This window comes from Triticum dicoccoides, chromosome 6B, assembly GCF_002162155.2.
Source record: "Triticum dicoccoides isolate Atlit2015 ecotype Zavitan chromosome 6B, WEW_v2.0, whole genome shotgun sequence".
In the NCBI taxonomy this organism is placed as follows: domain Eukaryota; kingdom Viridiplantae; phylum Streptophyta; class Magnoliopsida; order Poales; family Poaceae; genus Triticum; species Triticum dicoccoides.
In genome coordinates, this window is record NC_041391.1 from 198,134,520 (window position 1) to 198,143,473 (window position 8,954).

An 8,954-nucleotide genomic window follows, 5' to 3' on the forward strand; every position below is an offset into this window, starting at 1 on the left:
CAGATTTGCTTTCCCAAGGGCTACTTTTCCTTTTTCTGTTCTGTGATCATCTTGAAACATCCTTTGGAATCTACTAAGAATGGGATTTGTGTCCTTTTCTTCTTCACAAACCTGTAGTGGAATTTTTCCTGAGTCCATTACACATTCTCCATATATGAAAAATGGGATATCTCCTGCTGATTTCCCGCTCCTGACCCTTGCCATAATAATGTCATTCCTCTTTTGGCAATGTTGAACTGTATGAAACATAACTCCACAGAATAAACAGATTCTGCCAATCTTCTCATAATGAAAATAGACCATTTTAGTAGTCTTTTCATCCAATGTCAAGTTAATTTTGTCCACAACTCAATCGTATATTCGAATCTTAGTAATTCCCCAAATATAGTCTGGTCTAGCAAACAACATGCTTTCTTGCAGAGGATGAAATTCAGACGGCTTCCCGACAGTAGAGAGGATTTGCTGTAGGAGTTGAAGAGATCTGTGATTTTTTGGTACTCCATAAACTCGAACACTCACATAGATGTACTCAAATTTGTAGTCTTCCTTTGTCTTGGATTCATCTACTGGGTCTACCCACTCAATGAGAAGATTATCCGAGCCCATTGTCCACGGCTGACGCGTGAGTACAAACATCATGGATTCTTGAGATTTAAAATGAGCCATGAAAAGATGCGCAGACACTTGAGAAATTGCATGAAAATGGTGCCTCCATGCTCCAGCCATTGCTTGAGAGATGGCTTGCTGAGATATTTATCTCAGAGAGCCTCCTGTACAAGCTACTTTAATTAAGAGATTGTAGCAAGATTCAATCTGTGGATCTTGACACACCTGAGTTGTCTGCGAACTATGAACTCTTGGTGCCGAGATGCTCAGCGTTTGAAGATTCAATTCTAACTCTGGAATCTCAGTCGAATGATGTTCCTCTTCTTGTACAACTCCTCCCCCCCCCCCCCTTCTTCCTCATCTTGGATTGCAGAGAGCTGCATGTCTACCATTGATTTAGAGCAGATCTCAAAAGGGATGCGTGGATTTAGCAGAACCTTGAAAGTGTAGAAGAGATTCAGCTGCGATTTTTGACGGAGAAGATTGAGAATGGAAGGATTTGAAAGTGGAAAAGGGATCTAGGTCGCTCTAGAAAGGAAGGGGCTAGAACGGCATTACGCCAAACACCACGAAGGCAACTCTAGAAAGCACGACATGGAGATGGTCTTCTGATGTTTCCCGAGTGACCTTTCGTATACCCGTAGTGCGAGTGACCTTTCGTATACCCGTAGTGCGTGGTAAAAATTTAGACATCGGCTCGTTCCCGCAACCCGGCGCGCGTCGTGCCGATGCGGGCGGCGGAAGAGCGCGCGTTAACGTCCCTCTTGTTTTCATACTCATACATGTGAAGAAACATCCTTCCTTATAAGAAGGTTCAACTCCCACTAAACTAGCAATGTAGAACTAAATTTTAGTTTCATCTTTTACCTTGCACGAATGAGCTGCGTAGACCTTTAGAATTTATTAAGAATTTATAAAACTGCTATTGGGTGGCCCAAAATAGAAAAAATTCCAGCACTCGGGACCTCCGGTCGTCCTCCGGGGAAGTTGGTCCGTGGACCAGGAAAGTCGCTTCTCGGGCAAAGATGGGTGTAGGGCATTAGTTGAAACTTAATCCCCCTCGCCTGTGGCGCTGGTGTGAGGTCCTGGTTTGAGAAGACAATTGCGTTTGAAGGCGTGAACTCCATTGCCGGCGATGGAGTTCCTGATGCAAACAATTAGCAGGTAACTACATGATTTCTTTGTTTGGGAAGTGAATGCGGCTGGTTCGTACTTGATTTTGTTTCCTTGCTTTCATCAGTGCCCGGATCCAGATTCCCCTTGATCTTGATTGAAGAGGTGGAGCCCCGATGGGTCTGGCGCCGTACGTCGCGAGAGTTGCAGCCCAGCCTGCGGACCAAGACCCGGGCGGAGCCGCAAGTGAGCGCAGATCTGGGAGCGAGAAAACGGTCGGGCGGATACGCGCGAGTCCTCACCACAGGCATCTGAACTCTCCAGTGCCAAGAAGAACCCGCAGGCACCTGGCTGGGCTAAGAGGTGCGTTCGATCGTACACCAAGAGTGCCTGTATGCTGCGTAACAGCGTCGAGTGCCTGTTGATCTGCGTGAGATTTGTGCTCTAATTTGTGGGTTCGCACTGCTTAAAATCAGTCCAACCACAGGAGACAGTTAGAACAATTTGGGTCCTTTACCATAGTTTTGGGTTATGATAGAATAATTAGTACTTGTATAAGTGTGTTATTACTGGAAGGTAGAACTGAGTGAGGCTGGGTGCAGCGACTAATTTAGCAAATATTGTGTAGTGTGAATGGGCTGAGCAAGTTCTTTTGGCATGAAGGATGAGGATGTAAGATCCTCTGAATATCTTGATGGTGAGATACTGGAGCAGTTGGATCATTAAATATAGCCATGGGATTTGTTAGTCCGTTTTTTTGTAACTGAATGTGCTTGCATTAGGCTGTGAGCTTTGTACTAAAATCCGCGCGTATGATTCGACATGTTCGGTTGAGTAGAGTTCTGACTGTAATTGTTTTGTAGAGGTTAGTAGTGTTTGGACTGTTGGTTATCATTCTCGAATAAGGCATTCATATCAATCTCTGCACCTGCCAGAAATAAAAAATGTGGAATGTATGGGTTTTTTCCGTTTCCTTTGTGATTTTTGTGTACCCTGTAGACATAATTCTATTTTCCGCACATTGAAAATGTCAAACAATGTTTCTTTGTTGTGAAGAAACTCTCTTGCAGGTTGAGGTTTGTTGCAGCAGCCCCTAGTAGGATGCTCTGCCCGGTGAGGGCTTGTTCTGTTAGACCCGACTGGGGTTCGAAACCCGATCTGGCTTGTAACAGGCTTCGGTTATACCTCGTCCAGTACGAGAGGAGGAGAGGCGTGAGCGACGGCGGGCCTGCAGCAGATCCACATGCGCGGCGGCCTTCTCCGGCGCGAGCACGATGGGAGCGGACGGCAGCAGCGTGCCCCAGAGGCGTCCTACTATTGCGTCCGAGAGAGGTGACGACGGCGTCCACACCTACGATGTTGGATTTCTCGCTGGTAAGGTCCTATTTCTTCCTCTCGCTTATCCGAATTTCTGAGCCTTGAGGTTTCTCGGTTCAGGCGAATTATAAGGTTCTTGGTTCCCGTCTGCCTGCTCAAGTCATTTGTTTTTCCAGAAATATTCTCTGGATCAAGTGTCTTTTTTATGTCATACTGGACTGTGTTATAAAACACTGGAGGGGGAAGCATAAATCTGAACATCTAAATTTTAGTTAGACGGATAGTTCTTTTTTCCCTGATAGTTCATAATTGCATGAGCACAATGTCAGCGTTGCATTAACTTTTCTTGACCGCTTTCTTGAGCACGCATGACCTGGTCCATTTGATTGTTAACTTCTATGGGGTTAATTAGCCAGGCCTGGCACAAATACTTTCTATTTGTACAATTTAGGCCAGGAAGAGAAGCCAGCAGGCTGCTGATCGTTTGGCACACTGCAAGTTCTCAGCTGAATTCAAGCTTCATATTCATGCCATGTTACAGTTTGCATTTTTTTCTTATAGGAAACTGTCTTCAATATTATCCAGAAAGTAATGGAAATGGCACATCTTTCTGGTAGTTTGTGAAGTTGCTAACGGATGTAATTTACTAATGACGCGATGACACTTCATTTGGATAATGTATGTAACTCGTGAGTTAGTTCATGATTTTGAAATTCTTGAAATCAAGGAATACGTGGGGGCTATGCTGGGTTGGGTTGTGTGACTTACAGGTTTGTTGCCGTTGCTTCTCATTATTAGAAGAACATGTTTCCATACACTTCAAAAAGCTATTTTACATTGTTGCCTTGCCTGTTCATCTTGAAAACCGTAATTCTTTTTCAACCATGAGAGGGTATTGAGGCATTTTATATACTCCTTGAGCTAGAAAATTTTGATTCTGAATCTCCGGATTACTATAAGCAGAGGCTGAGCGCGCAGGAGGTCAAGCTGATCGCGCCCAAGGCCAAGCCTGACGCCCTTGACTCTACCATCCAGGAGCTAGTCTATATTGGCATTGTCTGCCATTTCTCCCCACTTGTCCTAGAAGAAAATGACATGGTTTTTTAGAGAAAAGAAAATGGTCAAATGTCTTACTTTTAACCTTTTGTACCATGTGTTTATCCTTTTATTTTACCATGAACCTTAAGGATTCTGCTCTCATTTGATAGAGATATGGCTTGTCATATTGATGGTTTTATTCCTGTGGTGGCTCATCATGTTACTAGGAAAGTAGGTACATCCAGTAGAGATTATGACTGATACTTCTGAATTTCTCATTGATTTCTTTTTCACATGTTATCTTGTTTCTGCTACTGTATGGTTGTTGATAGTGCTCCTTGGATGTACCAGTCTTCCCCCTCCTATTCGTAGTGGTCTGCTGGCTTTATTAGTAATCCACGGCTTAATTTTCTTCAAAACACAGAAGTTACTAAAGCAAATTCTGTGCGATTTGTCGACAGCAAGGCCACAAGAGGACAACATGCCCAGACCGGGGCGATGTTCCAAAACCAGTAAGGAGACCTGCTCGATGCAAGAACTGTGGTGTGGAAGGCCATATAGGCATAACAAGTGCCACAAGGTTGGGGAGCTACGCCTAAGCAATGTATGATAATGGAACTCTTAGACAGGTAGTGCCTGGGTTCAGTGCAGTGTGATGTGTGCGCTGTGTGTGTACATGGCCTGGTAGTTGGCACCTAAGATTGCGGTCGAAACTACTCCCTCCGTCCCATAATGTAAGACGTTTTTTGGCACTACACTAGAGTAAAAAAAAAACGTCTTACATTATGGGACGGAGGGAGTACTATGCTTGTGGTGTATCCCAGAAGTTGTTCTTCTGAACTTGCGTTTTATTGAAATCCCCAGCATCTCAAGTTCTTCTCATTATTTTCGGACGGAGGGAGTAGAAGATTAAATTTCTGAAAGTTGTAATGATTTGGGTGGGTGGATACTGTTGTTGACCCGAATCCTCTGGTGAAGAAATGCTGCTTGTTGAGCAGGTGCGGGGTCTGGAAACTGCTGAGCGCCGTAGTGGCGATTCAGGGCCCCACGGTAGGCCTCGTTTGATCTCATGAATCCACAAAGATCGGCCTGCAAGAACAAAACTGATTAGTAACCGGGAAATCAGTAATGAGATTTCAGGACAGCCAAATCATGGTTCGGATGAGGGGCAACAACTCTTGGTCGCTGTGTGAGGAAGCGGAAGTAGACATCGATCTGCGAAGCTCTTGCTCGTGGGATCGATTGGAGGTCAGGGATCCTGGGCCCGTGAGACAGTGGGGGACGATGGGATGGGATTAACCGCGGGAGAAGATTAGATAGCTGTTGGAGTTACTACCCCAAAAGACCGATCTGATCGAATAGACTAGGCAATACACTTAACTTCAACACTCATGACGTTTTTTAGTTCCATGTTAGCTACAACCCCTCCGTTAGTGTGTGTGTACGCCTGTTTGCAGCTGTCGACGTCGTTGCTAGACTCAACATATTTGTATCTTGCAGAATAATGATACACCTAAATGTTACCATAATACTTCTGGCATTCTTTACTCTACCCAGAGAACAAACACATCACACAACAACATCACAAGGCAAAAAACTCATAGAGATATGTACTTAGTTTCCTCTAACAAAACACAAAAGAAAGAGAGAAGCGTCATGCAATAACTTCAGAAGACAAATAATAGATGGAGATCTTTATGAAGCTTCATTTGGGAAAAGAAATAGATGTGGTTTTTAGTACTTAGTGGAAATTCAGAGAAGTTTGGAGCCAATGTAATTGGTCATATTTACCAAGAAGTGACTTCATTCTTCAAATACCATCTGATAATAGTGGCATGTGCAACAAGTGTATATCCGAATCATGTTTGAGGTAGAATTCAAAATAAACAGTAGGATGTGGTTTAGGAAGTAAAAGAGAAATATTATGATGTGGTTCAGGAAGTAAAAGAGAAATAGTTGACTATTTACTGCCACTTCAACTAAAAAGATGCAAAAAGACGCCCCATGATGTTGTTGTTCGTCTATAAGATTTTTCTTTAACAAATTTGTAAGAATCTATATAAGATACGCCAGTTTAAATTGGACTCATGCATGGTGGCAGCCTGGCAGACACACTTTGCCGGTTGGGTAAATACTTATTTCATTTCTTGTCCACTAACATGACAATACCGGCTTGCATCAGACACTGGCCACTCCTCAAAAGAACGGTCGATCCATCTGATTGCCGTTCCAGGTGTATGTTATGGACTTAGTTGATTTGCTCGATTAATTAGGTGATTGCGTTGTCACACATGTACTCCCTCCGTCCCAAAATAAGTGACTCAACTTTGTACTAGATTTAGAACAAAGTTAGTACACTGTTGAGTCACTTATTTTGGGACGGAGGGAATAGTTTTCATTGGAATGCATCAAGGTGACCCTGCCATTCTAATCACCTCCTCTGACATTCTGTTGGCATGCTGATTTACTTTAAATAAAATCATACACATGCAAAAGCGTATTGCCTAGTCTATTCAATCAGATCCGTCTTTTGGTTGCATTGGCTAGAGCATGCACTTTTACAAGATATTTAATAGAGGGGGCCAATGCCCCCCATCATCGCAATTGGAGTTATGGATCTCCGGGAATATAAGAAACGGTTTTCGGCCAGAAAACGGGAATGTGAAACAGAAGAGAACAGAGGGATAGATCCAATCTCAGAGGGGCTCCCGTCCCTCCGCCGTCATGGAGGCCATGGACCAGGGGGAACTCTCCTCCCATCTAGTGGGGAGGCCGAGGAAGAAGAAGGAGGGGGATCTCTCCCCCTATCTCACGGTGGCGCTAGAACGCCGCCGGGGCAAGGATCGTGACGGCGATCTACATCAATAATATTGCTACCGTCAACATCAACTTTCTCCCCCTCTATGCAGCGGTGTAACACCTCTTCTCCCCGCTGTAGTCTCTACTTAAATATGGTGCTCAACAATATATATTATTTTCCAATGATATGTGGTCATCCTATGATGTTTGAGTAGATCCGTTTTGTCCTTTGGGCTAATTGATGATCGTGGTTGGTTTGACTGTATATTTTATTATGATGTTGTCCTATCGTGCCCTCTGTCTCGCACAAACGTGAGGCATCCCCGCTGTAGGATGTTGCAATACGTTCATAATTTGCTTATTGTTGGTTGCCGGAGTGACAGAAGTCTGGACACTGATAAGTGGGTTATTGTGTATGAAAGTAAAGAGGACTTGATACTTAATGCTATGATCGGGTTTTACGACCTTAATGATCTTTAGTAGTTATGGATGCTTGCTAGAGTTCCAATAATAAGTGCATATGATCCAAGTAGGGAAAGTATATTAGCTCATGCCTCTCCCTCATGTAAAATTGCAAGAATGATTACCGGTCTAGTTATCAATTGCCTAGGGATAAATGACTTTCTTGTTGAAAAAATCTATTTACTTTTATTACCTCGTAATTTATTCATAGCTTTATTCTCGCAAAGTACTCATAGTTTTATTCTTGCAAAATAATTTCATACTTGTTCTAGGTAAAGCAAACGTTAAGTGTGCGTAAAGTTGTATCAATAGTCGATAGAACTTGAGTGAATACTTGTTCAGCCTTTAGCCCCTCGTTGGGTTCGACACTCTTATTTATCAAAAAAGGCTACAAATGATTCCCTATACTTGTGGGTTACCAGGTGATACTCAAAATAGACTTTGTAAAGGCTTATGACAAAGTCAAGTGGCTCTTTCTTCAATAGTCTCTCATAATGAAATGATTTTCTACAGAGTGGCGCGCTATGATCCATAGCTTCATTTCTGGAGGTAGTGTTGTCATCAAGGTCAATGATAACGTTGGACACTATTTCCAAACCAAGAAGAGATTGCGACAAGGTGACTCGTTATTGCCCATGCTATTCAATATATAGGCGGATATGCTAGCGCTCATGATTGAGTGTGCCAAGGTTGATGGACAAGTTGATAGCATAGTAAATCATCTAGTTGATGATGGTCTCTCTATACTTCAATATGCCGATGGTACGATTCTCTTCATGCATCATGACCTCGAGAAAACGAGAAATCTAAAACTGACTTTATCAGCATTTGAGCAACTCTCGGGTCTTAAGATCAATTTCCATAAAAGTGAATTGTTTTGCTTTGGCGAGGCTCGAGACGAGGCCCACCTGTACGCTTGACTATTAGGATGCGAGTTGGGCCAATTTCCGATCACATATTCGGGGATACCGATACATTATCAGAGACTCACAAATGATGAATGGAAACATGTCGAGGAGAGACTACAAAAAAGACTTAGCAGTTGGAAAGGTAAACTATTGTCTCTAGGTGGAAGATTAGTCCTCATAAATTCAGTACTAAGTAATATGGTATTATATATGATTTCCTTCTTCCACTTGCCGAAAGGAGTTTTAAATAGATTGGATTCCTTTCGATCAAGATTCTTTTGGCAAGGAGATAACGAGAGAAAGAAGTATCGACTGACTAAATGGAGTATGGTCTGCCATCCAAAAGACCAAGGCGGGTTGGGCACTCATGACCTTGAGGTTAAGAATAGGGCCCTCCTTGACAAATGGTTGTTTAAATTACTAACGGAAGATGGTGTATGGTAAACCCTCCTAAGGAGGAAATATGTGGGTTCTAAGGCAGCATCCCAAATATACTGAAAGCATGGGGATTCCCACTTTTGGGCGGGTCTAACGGCTACGAAGAAATATTTCTTCTTCTATGGATCCTTTTCGATTAAGGACGGCTCGGAAATTAGATTCTGGGAGGACAAGTGGCTAGGAAATGATACACTCCGGGAACAATATCCGGCTCTATACAACGTTGTGCGCCACAAGGGTGATACTATCGTCATGGTAATGGAATCATTTCCG

General features: G+C 43.1%; 1 long non-coding RNA gene across 3 annotated transcripts; it reads left to right on the top strand.

Moving 5' to 3' along the window:
* The first annotated feature begins 1,569 nt into the window (after positions 1-1,569).
* Positions 1,570-4,963, top strand: LOC119324867. Of its 3 annotated transcripts, none has more exons than XR_005157209.1 (4): positions 1,570-1,770; positions 1,847-2,082; positions 2,776-3,093; positions 4,536-4,963. It is a non-coding gene; the product is annotated as an uncharacterized LOC119324867 (long non-coding RNA). The 3 variants fall into 3 exon arrangements; XR_005157210.1 differs by having other exon boundaries at positions 2,790-3,093; XR_005157208.1 differs by having other exon boundaries at positions 1,847-3,093.
* Positions 4,964-8,954: the final 3,991 nt, after the last annotated feature.